The following is a 21488-nucleotide window of genomic DNA, read 5'->3' on the forward strand; positions in this document are numbered from 1 at the left end:
ATTGGGAGACGGTGAGAGGAGGAAGAAGACTCCCTTCGGAAGTCTTCTCCTCTGTTTTTCCTTCCTCATTTTTTTTTTGGGCTTTGTGGGCTTGTTACATGGGCTGGGCCATCACATTTACCTTAGCTTCATCATCCTCCTCAACCTTCTCCATCGCTTCCTCCCTGAGCCGGGGGTGCTCGTACCGGTGGGTGGCAGAGCTAGATGAGGCAGCGGTGGGGTGCGAGTTGGATGAGGCAGCAGTGAGGATGCAGTGATAGGGCAGTGCGAGCAATCGGGGTGCGGTGGCCAGGGCAGCATGGGTGGTCGGGTGGCCGAGGTGCAGTGCCGAAGGCACAACGGACAGGGGGCTGCGAGGGGTGGGGTGCGGGGGATCGATGGGGTGGGTGAGGGCGACGATATAGGTGGATGAGGACAGTGATAAAGGCACCCATGGGGGCGCTGGGTGCGGGTTCGCCAGGGGGTCAAGGGATGATGCGGGAGGGTGGGAGGAGGTGCAGACAGCCCGGGGGTAGTGTCGAAGTCGCGACAGGTGGGGTGCCGTGGAGGGGAGGGGGTGTCGGGGTGTGGCATACGAGGAAAGAGAGAGAAGAAGAAAAAAATAAAAATAATAAATAATAAAAATAATAATAAGTATTAAAATAATTTTTATCATTAAAAAGTTAAATAAATAGTTTAAAATGGTAAACTAATAATTTGATTTAAAAATATTTTAAAAATTTGATGTTACATTACCAGTAATATGATTGTCATACCAAACATATCAATCAAGATTTTCAGTAATTTTACTACAACATTACTTGCATGTACCAAACACAGTAATCAACATTACTGACAATCTATCTAGAATACAGATAATTCAGATTACTTTTTAAGATTGTCTGACGATGCATCAAATGCAACCTTAGTGTTATACAAGGTCTCTAGCCTGGATGATGTGGCGATTATCTAGAACGGCACAACATGCTGTGAGGATAAAAGGTGGACTACAGGAGATTCCGAGTATGGACGTAAATAGGTCGAATCGGACTAGATCATGAGGGACCTCGACTCGACCTGATTCTTTGATCGGGCCTAATGTTAGATCCAAACCTAATTCAATAGAAGATCGGGTTAGCTTTATGGATGAAAATTTTGTCTCCATGAATCATTTGGTTCAAATCGGATCTATGTATAACCCAGTCCTAACCCCAAAAAACTCAGGTTCGGTTTGGATCCAAGTCGGTTCCTATTCAGGTCATAATATTAAAGCCAAGAGTACATGGGGCCATGCAGCTGGTGCTCAGACTTTGGAAGTAAATTTCTAATAGAACTATCATATTAGATATTTTCCATACAATCATAGTTGAAAAAGTCAATATGGGCAATTGACAGAAAGCAGCCAAACAGTTGTGCTAAAACTCACTCTGCATAAGTAGCCTTTTTAAGATTGGAATCTGAAAGCATATTTTGGCCAGTGCAGTTCTAAATCCACATCAAATGCCCATTTCCTATAAATAATAACATGGATAGCATCTTCGTCCCTTCTAAATCCACATCAAATGCCCATTTCCCATAAATAATAACATGGATAGCATCTTCGTCCCTTCTAAATTGAAGATTGATTCAGGTCATGGAGTAGCCAAAGAGAATCAAATGAGTGACAACCTCCAGCTGTTATATAAACATCATATAATCCTTCATATCATGCATCATGCGACCTTCACAAGACCCACAACTCGCAGGTCTATCATTGAGTACATTCATATAGCCTAAGGACTTCTTATCATATATATATATATATATAGAGAGAGAGAGAGAGAGAGAGAGAGGGAGCAAGCCTACTGACTTAATGATATGGTTTCAATTTGGTAGACTTTAATAGTTAGCAAGAAGAGATAGGCCCATTCCACTCGGGTCCTATACTATGTTCGGATTGGATCATATGTGTCATTGGTCATAAGATTTAAATAGGCCCAAAAGTCTCAATGCATTGGATTGCGTTAGAATTCAATAAATTTAAAAATAAAATAGATTCAATTGTAGAATCCAACCCAACTATATGGATTCTTTGAAATGGTTCAGATTGAACCTCTGTGGATCGAATCAGACCGGGTGATGGGTCAGATCCACTTGCAGCCTTAATTTCTAAGTCCTCCATATCCAGCCGTATATAAGGCATTGCAACCTGACGGGCCCGTCTCCCGCGCCCTCCCGCTTCCTATTCCGAGTCGAACTTCCCCTATCCTCTCCCTTCGCCCATCACCCTTCCTTTTCCCACTCGAACTTCCCCTCTCCTCTCCCTTACCCCAGGCGCTTACATATATATCTATTGTAAGGCTTCCAGAGAGCGAGAAAGCCTTCACAAGGAGAGGCGAGAACGAGCGAGCGAGGGATCTTTTCTCGTCTTTGTTCAGCAGCTCAGCTGTAAAGCCCGGAGAGAAAGAGTCCGTGAGTTCTTCTCCCACAGGTTCTGATCGTGTTGTTTTTCTTCTTGAATTACTTAATGCAAAGTAGTAATATGAGTTTGATTCATCGTTCGCTTCTAAGAACTCGAATTTGGATTGCTACTCATTTCCTTTTATACTTTCTCCATAACTTCCGGCTTTTTAGTCTCCTAACAACAGCTGGTCGTTTCAGATTCTCGGTCGAGTACTAAGATACGGGGTTTTAGGTTCTTGGATTCATGTAGTTTATCTCTTCAGATCTCTCCTACTTTTCAGTCCATCAAGACCGAATGTAAGTTTTTGTTTTTGTTGTGTGTTGTTCGGTTTAATCTTTGCATCCCTTTTGAATCTTTTTATTTTTTATCATCTTTTTCTTGACTTTTGTTGACGTTATCATCCTCGGGGTAGTCAGATGTCTCGGAAGATAATAGAGTTAGAACAAGGATGGTGTTTACTGTGTTTACTGAAGACAGGGATTGCCAAGTTGATCGGCATCTTCGAGGACGAACTATCCGTGTCCTTCTGTTCAGACAAGTACATGATCCTCTACACGTAATTATTCCTCTCCATCTGCTGCCTTTGTTGTTTAGTTTGTTTCTGTGCTGGTTTCTCGATGTGAAGGCTCGTTTTTCCCTTTTTTTTTTTTTTTGCTATTATTGTTATTGTTATATGATATTAAACTGTTTTCTCGAACAGGATTGCCTACAACATGTGTACCCAGAAGCGCCCGTACGATTACGCCGCAGAACTATACAAAAGCTACAAGGCAACTCTTGAAGAATATCTCGGGGAAAAGGTGAGAGGACCTGAATTCTTCCTGTTATTCAAATATTTCTCTCTATGTTTTCTAGCTGTCACCTTGGAGTGACGATGAGGGTAGTTCGTATGATATTTTTACGTACCTTTTGTTCTGAGATAAGGATCCGTAAGGCAATATTTATATATAATAAGCCAGAAAAGGAATTAAATTTTGGGAACTTATCTCTATAATTAATTACTGAGTTGTCTTTGGTTTAGCTTCAAAACAGTGATGCTCATCATCCTACTTCTGGTTTATTCTATATTTTTTTTTTTGGAGTAGAAAGTTTGGGAATAGTGTGTTCAGATGCCACTCTTTTCCAACGTTCCCAAAAATTGCATGGGCCAAAGTAGAGCTACGTACACGTGAATCCATAGGTGGAATATTTGCTGAGTTCAGATCCTCCACGGTGCATGCGAGAAAAATCATGCATGTTTGACAGCCATCTGTCTCCATGATGGAATGATCGATGTGGTGGCTGTTGTGGCCTGTACAGCCATCTATGGTGCAAAACATGCACAAAAGAGGATCCCGAACCTTTATGTGCTGTTTGCAACTCAGAAGTTAGGAATAAAAGGATAAAATAAAAATTTCATACTCCCAGCCTAATGAAATATATAACTAAATGATCAGAAAAATGAGGTTCCTTCTCATCAGGTATAAGTGAAAGATGCCTGGTCCAAATCATGCAAGATGTTGGGCAATCCTGGCTTTCTTGTGGAATGGATGTGCCATCATTCTGCCTCATCCCAACACTTGGGACAAAGGATGTCCCAAGATATGCCAATCAGGATATTGAGATAATGGCAAGATGGTTCTATCCCGACACATGCAAGGATATCTCATCCCGGCGGGATGTCCCATGGGACTTGAGTCCTTGGCTCATAATATATTAAACAAAGTGAGCAATCATATTTCAGCACATAAAGTACATGAGTCCAGTTATACACCTTCCTATCCAATGGTGTGGCGGAAACTATAGAGGTCCACAAGTTAGATGAACTACTGAAGAAGTGTAGGAGTAGAAAAGCCTGAAGAGGCTTTTTGCCAATAGATAGCTGTAAACATGACAGAAAGCATGGCTGACTAGCAAAATGTCTAAGAAGGAAGAAAAGATTTGAGGTCCATAACTTTGTTCTACTCTCTTTGTTCTGGTACAATTTTGCAAACTTGTGTACGCCATCCTATGTTGACTCCACGATCATCAGCCTGTAGTTGAGCTGTTCCTGGAACATTTAAAAGCCATCTTCATGATTTAATGACATAATCGTAAAAGAAAATTTGACATAAACTTCATTCTATGGAAAATCTTATGGGGTCCCTTGACAAAATCTTTACATTGCACACAATTCCTTTGTAGTTTTGACATGTCAAAAATATATCGAACATTATCAATTTGTTGGTTGTGAAATTTACATTACATCATCATTATTACTAACTCTTTATTTTTTTTGAGGAAACATGGTTATCAACTCACAATTTTTTCAGTCATATAATTCATTTTTGAATGATGACAAAAGTATAAATATGTTTTTGCTTAGTTTTTAGTTTAATTATCTGATCCCCCCAAATATTGAATTCGAAAGTGGGGCAATTTGATTTAGTGGACTTTTGCAGGCATATATAGAGTGAAGTTGAATACACACACACACACACAGAAACTCATGTTGATAAGACTCCGCATTGGTGTCCTGGATCAGTGGTTGTCAAAGTTTTAGCTTTAGCAGCACATTGTCCTTGCTTATTCATTGTTTGTTTATATTGCTATTTTTGTTCACGAGCTTATCCAAAGCATTATGCTGGAACAACTGTTGTAATTGTTGCTTCTGATTCTTTGATTATAATTACCTTCTCCTATTGTTGACGAAAAAGACTATCCTTACCTGAATCTTTTATTGAGGACATCATCTGAGTTACTCATTGTGGAATGTTGGATATCATGTTTCACTTTTGTGGACTTATAGTTCATAATTTTCTTTCATGAAATTGCTGCTTTTCTTTCTAAATCATGTTCTTCTGTGAAAACAGGTATTTCCATCATTAAATGAGAAACATGATGTGTATCTACTGAAAGAGCTTACTAAAAGGTGGTCAAATCACCTTGTTCTGATCAGATGGCTGTCACGCTTCTTTGCTTATCTTGACCGTTTCTATATCCCTAAAAGATCACTTGATTCTTTAGAAAAGACTGGTTTGATCTGCTTCCATGAATTGGTCAGTAGCAGTATCATCATTAATGCATACTCAGTGCCAATCACAATTTAAATTCAAACTTAGGTCTGTCCATTTTATTCTTCCAAATTGCTTAATGAATTATATCCTAACAATTCCAGGTATACAATACGATTTATGGTAGAGTCAAAGATGATATTCTCGCATTGGTATGCTTTTTGCTGGCTAGATATGACTCATGAATCTGAATTTATTCTATGTATGCTAACAAGAAATGCTTGTCAGATTTATCAAGAGCGTGAAGGGAGAAGGTTGATCGTGCTTTACTGAACAACACTATGCAAATTTTTGTGGCCATTGGGCAAGGCCAGATGGAATTTTATGAGAATGATTTGGAGGCAGCAGTGCTTAACAGTACAGCTAATTACTATCACAATATGGCTGGAAATCATATTACAGAGGACAGTTTCCCAGACTATATGATAATGGTAACATTTATGAACTATTTTAAGTTTTTAATTATTTGCAGTTACAATCATGTACCTGGGTTAAGCATTAGACAGCATACTAGTAAAAACTTGTAGAAGTAGCTGTGTAATGTTAGTAATAATAAAGCATCCTGACTTGTCTTGATATCTTGCAGGCAGAGCAGTATTTGAAGCTAGAGGAAGATAGGGCTTCTAGTTACTTGCATAAAGACACTAAACCAAAGCTGATGGAGGTATTTTGGTGTACAATGAATGTATTACTAGCAATATGTGTTGGGGAATACTGACCGGCCCCGCTCGCGCCGACTTGTAATCGGACGTACCCGACCGACCGACCGACCGACCAACCGACTGACCGACCGGCGGACAACATCGCCGACCGATTAACGGCTCTGCACCGACTGAGGATATGTCGGTCGGGCAGACCTTTTTTGCTCACCGACCGACTACACCAGAGAGTCCGATGGCCGACTCTCGCGACATGCCCGACTGACCGTCGGAGCGGCCCGAATCCCCACCCGACACGACACCGCTGGCCACCGACCTAAGGTCGGCCGACTCCTCCAATCACCGTACGGCTGCCAGAGGTTGTCAGCCCTGACAGCGGCATGAGGCGCTGCCGTCCGAGGGCATTATCCGGCCTAGGGCATTGTCAACCCTAGTGATTTGACAGTCCCACGGCGATGTGACGCTTTCACGGCGACTCTGACAGTCTACAGTGAGTTGACAATTCCTAAATTGTCCGCGCCATTAATGACGGCGCCATACCACGCTCCACTATATATATCGGGGAGGGCAACAGTGCAGGAGGTCGAGAAAAAACAACAGGCTTGCTCCCTCTAACTCTCTCTCTCACTTTTCCTCGACTGAGCTCTCTGTCTTCATTTCACTGTTGCCCAGTCACCTCTCTGATTTGACCGTCGGAGGGTCCCCGTCGGAGCCGCCTCCGGTCAGTGTGGACTTCCTTTTTTGCAGGCGCTCGTTCCCAGCGATCAGGCGACGAGGGGATTGGCCGCAACAGATTGGCGCGCCAGGTAGGGGAGACGTGTACTCTCGTGGTGCTTTACTTCCACAGAACTCAACATGACAAAGACAAGAGCTCAGCGATCGAGGGTCACCGGGTCGGCGAGGCGCTCTTCCCGCCGGGAAGAGGCCTCTCCGCCACCCTCCACGGCGGAACCCAACTCTCCGCACCCCGCGGTGACCACGGAGGCACAGATCGCAGCAATCGTGCGGCAGATGACCGTGCTGACGGATGCGGTCAAGAGCCTCCAGCAACAACCGGCACGGCTGCCGCCATCACCGGCCGGGCAGCCGGCAGTACGTCCGATGCCCTCCAGGAGCAGCCGCCGGCGCCCACGCCGATCTCCATCTTCTCCGCGGGAGCACCTACCACAGCGCTCCCACAGAGAGGAGGCGCGGCCGCGGCGCGATGCCCATCGGTCCAACAGCTTTCTCCCTCCCGGCCAGAACGGACAAGGAAGGAGAAGCGACCGCGAACGCCGTCTGCCTCCCTCTCGGAGTCTTCCGGAGACTCCACTCCTGGGGTCTCCCAGCACCGGCGGACGGATGACTACGAACGTAGGTTCGAGAAAATCGACCGTCGGCTTGCGCAGTTGCAGGTGGACGGGCAGAAGTCTTCAAACGACGTCGACTTTCAGACCGCCCAGCCTCTCTCCCGACTCATCCTTGATGAACCGATCCCCAGCCGGTTCAAGATGCCGCACGTGGAGCCCTATGACGGCTCCACCGACCCAATCGACCACCTGGAGAGCTACAAAGCTCTCATGACGATTCAGGGGGCAACCGACGCTCTCTTTTGCATCGGCTTCCCCGCCACACTCCGCAAGGCTGCCAGGGCCTGGTACTCCGGTCTTCGATCGGGGAGTATCCACTCCTTCGGGCAGCTCGAGCATTCTTTCGTGGCTCACTTCGGCACCAGCAGGAGGCCGCCACGAACGTCGGACAGCCTTTTCTCCCTCAAGCAGGGAGAAAACGAGACACTCCGACACTTCGTGGCGCGATTCAATACGGCCACGCTTGAGGTCTGGGACCTCAACGAAGACATGGCTATCTCAGCCATGAAACGGGGGCTGAGGGCATCCCGATTCACCTACTCCCTGGACAAGACCCTCCCCCGGACGTACGCCGAGCTGCTGGAGCGCGCATACAAGTACATGCGCGCGGATGAAGGAGCTTTCGACCGACGCTTGGCCGAACCCAGAGGCCCGAAGGAGAAGCGGAGGAAGGGTCGGGAACCCGCTGCGCCTAGCAGGCCCCCGACCGATGGTCGGGTCTCGACACCTCGACAGAACCAAAAGTCGCCCCATCGACAGACTCCGAGGCCAACACGCTCCAGGTACGATTCTTACACTCCCTTCTCTGCCCCTCGTGCGCAGATTCTGATGGAAATCGAAGGGGAAGAATACCTGCGACGGCCTCCGCCTCTGAAGGCAAAAGGCCTCGACCGACGGAAGTACTGTCGATTCCACCGGGGCCACGGCCACAATACCGAGCAATGCATCCAGCTTAAGGATGAGATCGAGGCTCTCATCCACCGAGGGTATCTCGGTAAATTTCGGAGGAACCCGCCGACTCAACCAGTCACCGACCGACGACCCCAGCCGACTGAGGAAGCGCCAACTAATCAGCCGACGGTCGGAGTCATCAACATGATTTCCAAACGACTTGGCCAGGGGACGTCTGCCGGAGGGGAGCCGACGAAAAGACCACGCCCGGACGATGCAATCACCTTCACAGATGAAGATGTTCAGGGCATCCAAACCCCCCATGATGACGCTGTTATTGTTTCGGCAACAATAGCAAACTATGATGTAAAAAGAATTTTTGTAGATAATGGAAGTTCGACGAATGTTTTGTTTTACTCGACCTTCTCCCGAATGCGACTATCGACAGACCGACTCAAGAGAGTCTCTACGCCCCTGATAGGCTTCGCCGGAGACGCGGTCACAACGGAAGGAGAGGTTATCCTTCCCGTGACGGTCGGAACCGAACCATGCCAAAGTACGGTCCATTTGACTTTTGCGGTCGTCCAGGTGCCTTCGGCCTACAACGCCATACTCGGAAGACCCGGACTGAACGCCCTCAAGGCGATTGTCTCGACGTACTACCTCTTGCTTCGGTTCCCGATCAAAAACGGAGTCGGGGAGATGCGCGGAGATCAACAGCTCGCTCGACGATGCTTCCAGATCTCTGCTCAAAGCGATGAGTTGAAGGGCCCCCTGACGATCGACAAGCTAGACCCACGGGAGGAAGAAGAGCGGGGTGAGCCGGCTGAACGGCTCATCCCCATCCCGATGGCTGGCGATCCCGACCGAAAGGTATGGGTCGGTTCTCAACTACCCGACCCAGACCGACGACGGCTGGTGGAGCTGCTGAGAGCCAATGCCGACGTATTCGCTTGGTCGGCGGCGGATATGTCGGGTATCCCCCCAGAGACAATGATGCACCGACTCAACATCGATCCGACTATGAGGTCGGTGCGACAAAAGAAAAGGTCTTTTGCCTCGGAAAGACAGAAGGCCATCGACGAAGAAGTGGACAAGCTACTCGAGGCAGGCTTTATCAGGGAAACCACCTATCCCGACTGGCTTGCAAACGTTGTCATGGTAAAGAAGATCGACCAGCTGGTGGACGCGACGTCCGGATTTCGACTGCTCAGCTTCATGGACGCCTTCACCGGATACAACCAGATCCGGATGGTGCCTGAAGACGAGGAGCACACTGCCTTCGTGACCCCCAAGGGCCTCTACTGTTATCGGGTGATGCCCTTCGGGCTGAAGAACGCCGGCGCCACCTACCAGCGACTTGTCAATAAGGTCTTCAAAGACCAGATCGGGCGCAACATGGAGGTATACGTGGACGACATGCTGGTGACAAGTGCGCAGATCTCGGATCATGTTCGGGATCTCGAGGAGACCTTCCGCACTCTACAACAACATCGAATGAAGCTGAATCCGACTAAGTGCGCTTTTGGGGTGACCTCAGGAAAGTTTCTCGGATTCCTCATTTCTCAGCGAGGAATCGAAGCCAACCCTGAGAAGATAAAGGCAATCATCGACATGTGTCATCCAAACACCAAGAGGGAGGTCCAGTATTTGAACGAAAAAATCATCGCTCTCAGCAGATTCATTTCTCGATCAGCTGAAAGGTGCCTCCCATTTTTCAAAACTCTACGATAGGCAAAGGGCTTTTCTTGGTCGGATGAGTGCCAATGGACCTTCGAAGATCTGAAGAAGTACTTGGCTTCCCCGCCGCTGCTTGTGAAGTCGGAGGTCGGGGAAACCTTGTATCTCTATTTGGCCACATCTTCTGAGGCGGTCAGTTCGGTGCTCGTCCGAGAAAATGAAAGCCGAACCCATCAGCCTATCTACTATACCAGCAAAGTGCTCCGCGGTGCTGAAGCTCGATATTCGGAGACGGAAAAGATGATTTTCGCCCTGACCGTCTCCGCGCAACGACTCCGTCCTTACTTCCAAGCGCACGCGATCATGGTCCTCACCAACCAGCCCCTGAGGGCGATATTGCGCCGACCTGACACGTCGGGACGACTAGCAAAGTGGGCAATGAAGCTCAGCGAGTTCGACATACAGTACCGGCCGCGACCTTTCTTGAAGGCCCAGGTCCTGGCCGACTTCATCGCCGAATGCCCGACAGCCGACCAAGGGTCGGGAGCTACGGACCCTGGACGAGATGTGGTCTCCGAGCCAGACCCGGTCTCCACATGGGTACTGCACATCGACGGAGCTTCAAACACTCAAGGGAGCAGGGCTGGGTTCCTGCTCACGAACTCGGATGGAGTAGTCACCGAGTACGCCCTCCGATTCAACTTCAAGGCCTCCAATAACCAAGCCGAGTATGAAGCGCTCCTCGCCGGATTAAGGATGGCAAAGGAACTCGGGATCGACAGTCTCCGGGCATTCTCTGATTCTCAATTGATCGTGGGACAGGTCAAAGGCGAATTCGAGGCGCGAGATCCAGCCATGGCCAAATATCTCCAGAAAGTAAAGGATCTCGTAACGCGCCTCAGGTATTTTGAGATTTTTCACATCCCTAGGTCGGAGAACGCCCGGGCCGACGCACTCTCCAGACTGACGACTTCGGCCTTCGATTCTTTGGGTCGAACGTTCATGGAGAACCTCGAGCAGCCGAGTATTGACCGGGTTGAAGAAATACAGCAGCTGGCAGCTGAACCAAGCTGGATGGATCCGATTGTCCGGTTCCTAACTGACGGAATCTGTCCTGAAGATCCCACGGAGGCCAAGCGACTCCGGTGGTCGGCCTCCCAATATGTGATCATGGACGGCCGACTCTACAAAAGGTCGTTCTCCCTCCCTTGCTTAGATGCTTGGGACCGACCGACGCAGACTATGCCCTCCGAGAAGTGCACAAAGGGATCTGCGGGAATCACTTGGGGGGCAAGTCTCTAACGTACAAAGTCCTGCGACAGGGTTACTACTGGCCCACCATGAGGAAGGATGCGGCTGAGTTGGTCCGGAGGTGCGAACCTTGCCAGAAGTACGCTAACGCACAGCACCGATCGGCCAGCCAAATCGCTCCCATCGTCGCTCCATGGCCCTTCGCCCAGTGGGGGGTCGACATTCTCGGTCCTTTCCCTCCAGCGTCAGGTCAGAGAAAGTTCATAGTTGTCGCCATCGACTACTTCACCAAGTGGGTGGAGGCCGAACCCCTGGCGCAGATTACCGAGCGAAAAATGGAGGACTTTGTCCAAAAATCCATCATCTTCAGGTTCGGGTTGCCGCATACTATCGTCACCGACAATAGGCGGCAATTCGATAACCAAGACTTCAGAAATTTCTGCGCAAGGTTTCACATCACGTACCGACTGACTTCGGTCGGACATCCATAGTCCAACGGCGAAGTCGAGGTGACCAACCGGACTTTACTCCACGGACTCAAAACCCGACTAAATGAAGCCAAAGGCCTCTGGGTCGACGAGCTAGGCTCCGTCCTGTGGGCTTACCGGACGACCCCCCGCGTTCCGACCGGGGAGTCGCCTTTCAGCTTGGCCTATGGAACGGAGGCGATGATCCCACTCTAGATTGGACTGCCGTCTATAAGGGTCGAGCTGTATCAAGAGCCGGACAACTTTGATTGTCGGAGGGCCGACCTAGACCTCCTCCCCGAACTGCGAAACGAGGCTCAACTTCGCATGGCTTCTTACCGACAGAGGGTAGCCCGATACTATAATGCCAAAGTCAGACCAAAGCTTTTCAGGCCTGGTGACTTAGTCCTGAGAAAGGCAGAGATCTCGAAGCCCCTGGACCAAGGGAAGTTGGCTCCAAACTGGGAAGGGCCCTACACGGTCGTAGATACCTATGGTCCGAAGGCCTACCGACTGGAGACTCTGGAGGGAAAACCCATTCCCCGGACCTGGAACGCTGACAACCTGAAGTTGTATCACCAATGAGCTACGTACTTGTTCATTCGGAATACAAATTCAGTTTCGAATTTTGGAGTTTTCACTCTTCGACTGACGATCGGCGCCCCCCAAAAAGGCCGAGTCCTGACGTCCCGACTCGGACTTAATATCCACATGGAACCGACGGCCCGATCGCCGACAATACGTCGGACGTTCACGAGGGTCGGATCGCCCACAACAACGGGAGTTAGCACTCCTTCTACGGTCAAACTTTCGGGCTAAACAATCGGCTAACCTGCCGACTGAGCCCCGACCAAAGAAAGGCGTATCGCCTGCGCGACCGACGTCGCGACTTACCGACTGAGCTACGGCCGGTCGAAGGATATTCGGCTTACCCCCGTCTATCACATGAAGCGACTGCTGTCGCATCCATAACTCACCGACCGGGCTACGGCCGGCCGCGTGATATTCGGCTTACCACCGTATATCAAGAGGTGCGGCATGAATACCCGACACAGGGGTATCGGGATCCGACTCATCGTCATTTCCCCGACTAAACGCGCCAAATGACAACCGACTGGATGCGTCGGACGAGACCCGACTGCCAAGCCTTTATCCGGCGGTCGGTCGGCTTCCGACTCAACGAACGCGTCCGACTCGCGGTCGGGGGAAGGATGCCCGACTCACGACCTCAACCATCAAAGGCCGATCCAAAGTCGGGACTAGTTCTGCCTTCATGACAGTGCGAGTCGTCGAACGTCCTAACCGACCTATACGGGTTAGCAACCTATATGTTCGAGTGCATTCCACGACACATGGAAAGAAAAAGAAAACAAGCAGAGGAAATAAGTTTAAGTCCAAGACTCTGATTTTCATTAGAGGTCAAAATGGGCTTTAAAAAGTTGGGCCGAAGCCCGAATACAAGCCGAAGCAAAAACAAAAAAGTAAAGATAAAAGCCGATCAATCATCGGAGTCGGCATCCTCCACCGGATGACGACGGGGGTCGGTCGGCAAATCCGCTCTGGCTTCGGCAGTCGGGGCCGCCCGATCCTCAGCAGCCTGCCCTGCGCCTCCTTCGGCTTCCGCCCTGGTTGAAAGGCCTTCCAATGCTGGTTCGGCCATTTTCTCCGCAGCTGGGGCCTCCGATTCTGGCAGAACTAAGCTGCTAAGGTCAATCTCCGGGTACAGTCCTCGAACGGCTTCCCGAGCATCCTCATACCTGACCCGGTACGAGAGGAAGCCGCTCTCTAGAAGCTCTTCTCGGTACTCTTCCGAATCCCGAAAGTCTTCTACGGCCCGACCCAAGGCCTCCTTCGCCGACTCTGCTTCGGCCTTCGCGATGTCTACGTCGGCCTGGGCGATGGACAAGCCCTCTTCGGCCTTGGCGAGATTTCCGAGACTCACTCGGAGTTGCTCACGGTCGGCCTCCAGCTCCTTGGCGACGCCGTCTCGCTCGTGCCGGAGCCGACGGATAGTCCGGGACTTCTTCTTCGTGTCATCCCTGACCGACTGCATCTCCAACTCTAACGACGCCAAAGCTCCCTTGAGTCGGGAGACCTCCTCCGAAAGTCGGGAGACCTCCCCCTCGAGTTGGCCCTCCCGGTCGACCGACTGTTGCAGCTGGTCGACGAGGATGACCTTGTCGGCTTCAAGGGCTCCGACCTTGTCCCTCCATGCCGCGCGCATTTCGCCGAACTTCCGATATCCGGCCTCTAGCTCGGATATATTGAAAACCAGCTGCACAAAGCAAAGCCGACCGATAAGAGATCGAATTTACGGGATCCGCATTAAAGGCAAAGAAAAGGAGAAACTCACCCGGATCATCATCGGATAAAATGAAGACAGCATGTCGGAGACGCGCTGGTTCTTCATTGCATCGATGTCGGCGGGGAGGAGGAGTGCCTGGCACAGTCTCCTGGCCAAGTCGTGGTTGGCCAGGCCCGACGCACCTTCGGGGAGCGGGAAGTCGGTCGATCCTCCGTCGGCCGACCGTCCTTCGTCCCCCGACGCCATGGGGGCCTTCCCTCGGTCGGACGCCCAAGCCCTAACATCGAAGATCGAGGGCAGGCTCGAGCCCGACCGAGTCTCGACAGACGGCGCGGCGGTAGCAGGCGTCGGTCGCTCGGGTTCGCGGGCCTCCTCCTGAACTTCAGCCGCCTGCTGGGCGGTCGGTGCGCCATCTACGGACTCAGCAGCCCGTCTGCCGGGTGAAGCGGCGCCCTCGACCGACGGTCCCTCGGACGGGACTTCGACGAGCACTGTCGGCGCCGACAGTGCGATGACTGGCTCCGCCCCCGACCCGGTTGGTCCAATCGGCGGGGCAGCATGGGACGTCTTGGGAGGCTGCGACAGTCCGACGCCTTGCGCCGGTCTCTTTCTCACGGCGTACTGACGTACGTCGGCTGCTGTCAGTCGCATTCTCGGTGGCATGTCTGAAAAAGACGGCAGAAGGTCAGTATCGAAAGAAAAAAACAAAAAGAAGAAAAAGAGCAAGCAAACGAAAAACCGACCTAGGCGGGGGACTGGGCTTAAGCCGGCGTCATACAGGGCCTGCTCGGTGACAAGCTCGCTTTGCTTCGGCACCGAGATGTCCTTCAGCCGGTGGAAGTCCTCCCGATCTTCAGCCTCCACCCGACTATTCTCGTTCGGGTCAGTTCGGGGATTCCCCCAACGGATGGGGAACCCCCAAGGAACAGAAGACGATGCAAAAAAGAACTGGTTCTTCCATCCATGAATGGACGATGGAAGACCAGTGATGAAGGAATGCCCCTTCCGAGGAACGAAGTATCACCACCCTCGGGCCTTAGGGTGGGGTCGGAGGATGAAGAAAGACCGGAAGAGGGAGATCCGAGGAACGGTCGGCAAAAGTCGACACAGAAGCGCAAAGCTGACTATCAGCCGAACCGAGTTCGGCGCGAGTTGTGCCGGGCACAGTCCGTAATAGTCAAGGATGTTTCGGACGAACTCCGGAACCGGGAAGCGAAGGCCGGCCCGGAGGTCCTCCAAGTAAAAAGCCACCTGGCCCTCGGGCGGGCTGTTAACCCGACCGTCAGCACCAGGGGCGAACAGCCGAAACTGCCCCGGGATGCAATATTGCTCCCAGAGCCGATCGACATTCGGCCCCGAAAGTGAAGAAATCTCCACCTCCGGGGTCGACCGAGTGTCGTCGGTCGGCTCTCCCGACCGACCACCTCGTGGAGACGTCCTAGCCATGGATTCAGACAAATGGCAGGGAAGAAGAAGAAGGAGATGGAGAAGATGACAATGGCCCTTAGGAGAAGAAAAGGGAACTACCAAGGAAAGGAGAAGTGGGGGAGTACCTGGAACGAGGGCTCACGCGGGCAGAGTCTCGGCAATAAAATGAGAAGGGTAAAAAATTGAATGGGGGCGACCCTGTATATATAGTGCCCCCCGACGGTCGAGATGAAGGCACGACCAACGAGGACTCCCCAGATCCTGTCGCATGGCGTCATCCGGGCCGTCCGTCGGTCCGACGGTTCGACGCACCTGCCTTCAGATCGAGCCACGTCACCTCCATCCACTCCAACGAACCCGTCCCAATGGCCGCACGCCACGTGGCGTAAAGGCCGCGACGTTTCGTATCCCCGAAGGGACGGCGGGAACGGCGGTTCCCCTTCTCGATGGGACGAGACGTCTGACACCGACACGATGTCTGACACCGGTGGGACGTCCGACACCCGCAGGACGTTCGACGCCGACACGACACCTGACGCCGATGGGACGGGGCATCTGACACCGACTGGACATCTGACGCCGACTAGACACCCGATGCCAGCGAATCGTTCGACGTCTATGAGACGCCTGACATCATATCAACCCGCGGTATGGTCGGAATTCGGCACATGGTGAATCCACTCCTTTTCGCCCGACGTTGCTGCCCAAACGAATGCATCGGCCAGCGCACCGTCCGACCCAGGAGTGGAGGGGGGCAACTGTTGGGGAATATCGATCGGCCCCGCTCGCGCCGACTTGTAATCGGGCGTACCCGACCGACCGACCGGCGGACAACATCGCCGACCGATTAACGGCTCTGCACCGACTGAGGATATGTCGGTCGGGCAAACCTTTTCTGCTCACCGACCGACTACACCAGAGAGTCCGATGGCCGACTCTCGCGACATGCCCGACTGACCGTCGGAGCGGCCCGAATCCCCACCCGACACGACACCGCTGGCCACCAACCTAAGGTCGGCCGACTCCTCCAATCACCGTACGACTGCCAGAGGCTGTCAGCCCTGACAGCGGCATGAGGCGCTGCCGTCCGAGGGCATTATCCGGCCTAGGGCATTGTCAACCCTAGTGATTTGACAGCCCCACGGCGATGTGACGTTTTCACGGCGACTCTGACAGTCTACAGTGAGTTGACAATTCCTAAATTGTCCGTGCCATTAATGACGGCGCCATACCACGCTCCACTATATATATCGGGGAGGGCAACAGTGCAGGAGGTCAAGAAAAAATAACAGGCTTGCTCCCTCTAACTCTCTCTCTCACTTTCCCTCGACTGAGCTCTCTGTCTTCATTTTACTGTTGCCCAGTCACCTCTCTGACTTGACCGTCGGAGGGTCCCCGCCGGAGCCGCCTCTGGTCAGTGTGGACTTCCTTTTTTGCAGGCGCTCGTTCCCGGCGATCAGGCGACGAGGGGATTGGCCGCAACAATATGTATTGCATTTGTGTTTATTTCCCACAAAATTTGTTTGTATGTTTAATATTTTAGTTTTCCATTGGTGATGTGAAAGTATGAAAACCGGTGGCTGAAGGCTTGGTTTTCTGATGGCCAGAGTATTTTCACATACAATAAGTGTTAAAAATATTGAAGTTGTTGGTGCTAACTTGTACTGTGTAAGATATCATATTGATCTGCATACTCTTTTTCTCTCATCCAGTTAAGGGTGCTTTAGTTTATTAAAGGATAATTAGTTGTTAGAATATGAATAAATATGAAATCTAGCAAGTAATAGAAGAAAATCTTGAAAGAAATAAGATTCAGAATTAAATTTTTGGGACCCATTTTAATCCAAATGCTGTTTAGAATAGTTGAACTTTCATAGTTACATTAGTTGTGTTACATTAATAATTTTATCCGGTGATACCATACAACCCTGTCTCAGAATTTTAATACACATACCTGCACATGCTTCAGTTTGGGGTATGTGCATGCAAATGCAAAATGTAGTTATCAATTTGTACTGAAGTTTGCAATTGTTGCACTTTCTTTCCTCATAAGGATGGATCTTAAAAAGTTTGCCCGGTTTTTATTTGCTTACATATGTTCAATTTTTTCAGGTAGTACGAAAGGAGCAGCTGCTTTCACAAGAAAATGAACTACTTGAGAAGGAACACTCTGGACTACATGTCTTGCTGTGAGATGGCAAAGTCTTCTTGTATCCAGATGTTATCATCTACCTCCAAATGATATTATAATGAAGATATTTTGAATTTAGTTTCAGTTGGGTGTCTGATGAATTTCCAATACTGATGTTCCTCAGGTTGAAGATCTTAAAAGGATGTATGAGCTCTTTCATTGCATTGATGGGGGTCTGGATCCAATTACATTCAAGTTTAAGCAGGTCCCTCTCTCTCCCACTTCCACTGCTGCACAACTCCCCCATCCCCCCACCCCCCGGGAGGCTCCTCTCTTTGGAGGCTCCCTGTTGTGGCCAGTGATTGTGGCCTGCATGGAACGATTTGTGGAATTGTATGGGGGCTGAAAATTCCTGGCTAAGCCCTTTGTGGAGCTTCTTGGCTTTTCAAAGTTATGCTTCACAGATACACTCACTTTTATGGGGAAAACTTTGCGGTTGTTAAAAATAGTAGTCATGAACATATCTTATATAGTACTAGTTGATATCAATTTTGCATTGTGTCTATACCTTATTGTGTTCGAGTTTCATGTGGTGCAGCATATTCTTTCTGATGGAGAGTCTTTGGTCAAACAATCTGAAGATGCTGCTTACAACAAAAAGGTGCAAATTCTATTTCTTCTTTACGATTTTAGTTAAAGCAAATTGTAGGCTATCATTGATAAGTTTTTACCCAAAAAGCTATGGACCTCATAATGATATTTTCTCTTTTTTTAGATTGAGGATTTAAAAACTTTTGGTTGAATTCTGAGACTTAGACTTTATTACAGTAACTAAAGATATATGCTTGGACATTTGACAAGCTGTGCCTTGCATTTTTCAGAGTCAAACAGAAAAAATTGTTTTCTTTTGTTTTCTCAAACTAACAATTATATATAGATCTGAAGGAGAAACAAATTTTGCAAAAGCATAACCTTTAATAAGAACAGTCTAAATGTGTTTTCCTTGGAAAGCATATCCAGTGCATTCAATTAAAAAAAAAAAATGTGATAATGTTTCACAAGTCTGGTTATGAAAACAAAGTGATTTCCTCTTGTTCTATGCATTATGATAATGTTCATCACATTAGATGTAACTTGATCTATTCTAACAAAACTGATGTTTATGTAAGAAAAGGAATTTTATAGCTAGTTTGGTTAATTCTAGGTTTAGAAAAGGGCTTAGAGTTAATGATAGCATAATTTCCAGGGTTCTATTTTCCATTATTTTGAAGTTTTATTTTAATTTTAGGGGTTTTTAATTGCTTTTGTTGAAGTTAGATATGCACAATAGTCCTCTATTGGTAGAGTTTTTTCATGTCTTGAGTAGTCTCGACTACAGTTTATCCACATGAACCAATGATAGATGGCTAGAGACTTAGGAACCATCTCGAAGTATTGACAAAACATGGAATGGTGTCATTTGAATTCCTTGTGGGGCCAGAATTTATCTTGATGATCTCGAGATTGAGCTGTTAATGGTGAAGTTTTGTTTTAAGCATGATGATGGCATCGCTTAATTTTGTTAAGTGAATTAAGCAATTACTGGATCATTTTTTCAACTTATCTAAAATATAGCATGCTTAATTTAAACTAAGGATGAAGATGCTGGCTCTACCAAGCCCATGCTGATCCATGCCAGTTGTCCCTTGCCATGACAAGCCTGTGCCATGCCTTAGCATGTGCACATGCCTCATCAAGTATCATGCTGACTAGTGACTAGCAGTATTACTGGTGCCAGTCTGCAAAATCTTGATTTAAATTTCATATTTTTCATGATAAGTAACTCTATAGGGATTACTATTTCCATGAACTTAATGAAGTCTTGGAAGCATTTAGATTACATATATATATCACTTGCCAATAAGTACTAGTTTTTATGTTTGGTTGTTCTTGTTTGTGTTTTTGGATTTTCTCTTTTTCATCCTGGTTAGAATTGTTGCTGAGCATTATCTAATTTCCACAGGTGGATAACCAGGACTCGGCTGGTGAAACGGTAACTTCTTATTGCAATTTTATATTCGATAAGTCAAATTTCATACTGCAAAATAAATTCTGATCCCTTAAATTGGTTTCTAGGTTTTCATAAAAAGGGTTATTGAACTTCATGATGAGCATACAGGCTATATCACTAAGTGTTTTAATAAAAACAATCAATTCTACAAGGTCTGTCTCTTTATACATTCATTTTTGGTTTTTTTCCCCTTCCCTTGGATAATGTAACTGTTTACTCCTGCTGGCTTGGATAACTTATGTTACTTTTTGATCATTCAACAGGCCCTTGGAGAAGCATTTGGAGTATTCTGCAACAAGATGATTGCTAGCACATCGGTTGCTGAGTTGCTGGCTATCCATGCTGATAATATTCTTAAAAAGGGTGGTGGAAGTGAAAAAACAAATGGTGAAGCTATTGAGGAGGCACTTGTTAAGGTTGTTATTTATTATTTGGATAACCAAATAATTTTATTGTGTTGTAACTTATTCTAGTATTTGAAAAATCTGATATGCAGATCGTGCAGCTTCTTGTTCACATCCATGACAAAGATCTCTTTGCTGAGTTTTATAGGTACCCTCATTTCCTGAGTTCTCACACTGTGCTTAATTTTGTATATTTTCCTTTACTGTAACTAAGTGATAGCTGACTCTTAATTATTATGCACTTGTATGCTTGTCTGTTGTCCTCTAGCAAATCAATTTTGTCATTACACATTTTTTTACTGACCATGGACTAACAATATTGCTTTATTGGCATGATTGTAGAAAGAAACTTTCTTGCAGACTCCTTTTTGATAGGAGTGCCAATGAGGAACATGAAAAATTCATCTTGTCAAAACTTAAGCACCAACATGGTTTACACTTCACTTCAAAGATGGAGGGAATGGTATGTCTTTTTATATGGATCACTTAATTGCTTTTTGTAAATGTGTCTTTCTGCTTTCATGGTATTTGGATTATTTGAAGCTTTTATTAGTTATTTGATGCACCCATAACAGACAACAGATATGACACTGGTGAAGGAGAAACAAGTTGAATTTGCTAAGTATTTGCAGAGCAACCCTCAGGAAAATTTGTGCATCGGCTTGGCTGTCAATGTATTGACAGCCACATTTTGGCCAAATCGTAAGCCAACTGATCTGCACCTTCCTGCAGAAATGGTAAAGGAAACTATTATTTTTCCTCTTTTCCTATATTTCTCATAACTTCTCAAAATATTTGCTGTGCTATATCATATCTTTTTTGTTATTTTCCACCACAGGCTAATGGTATTGAGGTTTTCAATAAGTACTACTCATCAAAAAATCACAGTCGAAAGCTTATTTGGATGTTTTTTGGGAACTTGTACCATGGTAGGAAGGTTTGATGCAAAACCAATTGAGCTCTTAGTCACAACACATCAGGTAAATCTTTATTTCATTGTCTTTTAGGCCATGCATGATTTATGGGTTGCAACTACTCAACTAGTTTTGCATTTTATGCAGGCAGTACTTCTGATTCTCTTCAACACCTCAGAAAGATTAAGCTACAAGGAAATAACAGAACAACTGAACTTGCCCAATGAGGATGTGATTAGACTGCTACACTCTTTATCATGTGCCAAATACAAAATCCTGCTCAAAGAACCAAACAATAGAAGCATTTCTAAAGATGACATCTTTGAGTTCAACTCCAAGTTCACTGAGAGGATGAGGCGAATTAAGGTTTGAACTTCCCCAACCCTTGTTTTTCTGCTCTTGTTTTAGTTTTTTCTGTTATCGCATTTTTTCCATATTGTGGCTGACTTAAGTTTGAACTTTTTTCTACTTTTTTTTTTTTTGTGGTTTTTAAGGAAGGGGAGGG

At 47.8% G+C, this 21488-nt stretch overlaps 1 pseudogene; it reads left to right on the top strand.

The window, feature by feature from the left end:
• Nucleotides 1-298: 298 nt before the first annotated feature.
• LOC105045304 (cullin-1-like) overlaps nucleotides 299-21488 on the top strand; it is a 39845-nt pseudogene continuing 18655 nt past the window's right edge.

Source organism: Elaeis guineensis, chromosome 5, assembly GCF_000442705.2.
Source record: "Elaeis guineensis isolate ETL-2024a chromosome 5, EG11, whole genome shotgun sequence".
In the NCBI taxonomy this organism is placed as follows: domain Eukaryota; kingdom Viridiplantae; phylum Streptophyta; class Magnoliopsida; order Arecales; family Arecaceae; genus Elaeis; species Elaeis guineensis.